At 41.2% G+C, this 1,303-nt stretch overlaps 1 protein-coding gene across 5 annotated transcripts in view; it reads right to left on the reverse strand.

The window, feature by feature from the left end:
• The window catches only part of Pde4a (phosphodiesterase 4A), a 56,744-nt gene that overhangs the window by 11,971 nt on the left and 43,470 nt on the right, over nucleotides 1-1,303 (reverse strand). The gene's annotated exons all lie outside the window — the stretch shown is intronic.

Below are 1,303 nucleotides of genomic sequence, written 5' to 3' on the forward strand. Positions count from 1 at the left end.
CAAAGAGTTCTCAAAAGAAGAAATAAAGATGGCTAAGAAACATCTTAAAATGTGTTTAACATCATTAGTAATTAGGGGAATACAAATTAATCCACCTTAAGATTTCATTTTACCCCAGTCAGACTGGCTAAGATCAAGAGAACAAATGGTACCAAATGCTGGCGAGGATGTGGAGAAAGGGGAATGCTCATTCACTGCTGGTGGGATTGCAAACTCATGGAGCTTCTATGGAAAACAGTGTGGAGAACTCTTAAAAAACTAAAAATGAAAATACCATATGACCTGGTTATACCACTCCTTGGCTTATACCCAAAGGACTCCTCCTTTTGTAGAGACACTTGTACAACCATGTTTGTTGCTGCTCTTTTCATAATAGCTAAGAGATGGAAGAAACCTAAGTGTCCCCCAACTGATGAGTGGTTCACAAAATTTTGTATATTTATACAATGGAGTTCTATTCAGCAGTAAAGAAAGATGAAATAATGAAATTTGCAGGTAAATGGATCTAGAAGCTGTGATACTAAGTGAAGTAACACAGACTCAGAAAAATAAACAATGTATGTTCTCCCTCCTATGTGGCTCCTAGCACCAAATCCTTTAAAATTTCAGGTCCTTTTAATAAGATGATGATATACAGCAGTCCCTTCTGCATGAAACAACTGCCATCATCACGACTTCGGCTGAGCCTGATCACTAAACACACTCACAATTGGGCTTGTTGACAGTTGTGCTCATTCATTAAAGGAGTGCCCAGCAGGGTCACTGGACCCTCACCTGAGTATCCAGCCACTCTTCCTAGCCAACTAGTCCAGCCTTGGAAGACAAAAGAAAAATGAGGAGCACCCCAGTAGAGGGATGCTTTTGGAAGCCCTTGTCAAGAAATTCCAATGGACTCTCATATGAACATTTGAAAATTGCCCTGTTCTGACTTTTTTCTAGTTCTCTCTGGAACTTGTAATGCTATTTACTCTTGCCTTTACTTCTTCACATCTCCCATTCATGATTCAAGGACTCTCTTTTCCCCTTAGAGACAAAAGTTATGCGATTGGGAGTCTTTTAGATAGACCCACTGAAGGGGTACTCCAATTGCCTCACCCTGTGTCCCTGTTCAGCATGGAAGAAGCCAGAGCGGTCGGCATCCCTATTCCCTATTGGCAATTTGGGTCACCTCTTCAGAGGATGGGGTGATAAGAATAGGAGGTAGGAATTGGCTAGGCAGTTAGGGTAAAAAAAACCCCAAAGAAAAGTAGCCAGTTTCTTGGCTCAAAGTCAAAATGTCCTTGGGCCTGTTAGCAACATACTC

Source organism: Nannospalax galili, unplaced genomic scaffold (genome assembly GCF_000622305.1).
Source record: "Nannospalax galili isolate Female #2095 unplaced genomic scaffold, S.galili_v1.0 scaffold1685, whole genome shotgun sequence".
NCBI classification, from domain to species: Eukaryota; Metazoa; Chordata; class Mammalia; order Rodentia; family Spalacidae; genus Nannospalax; species Nannospalax galili.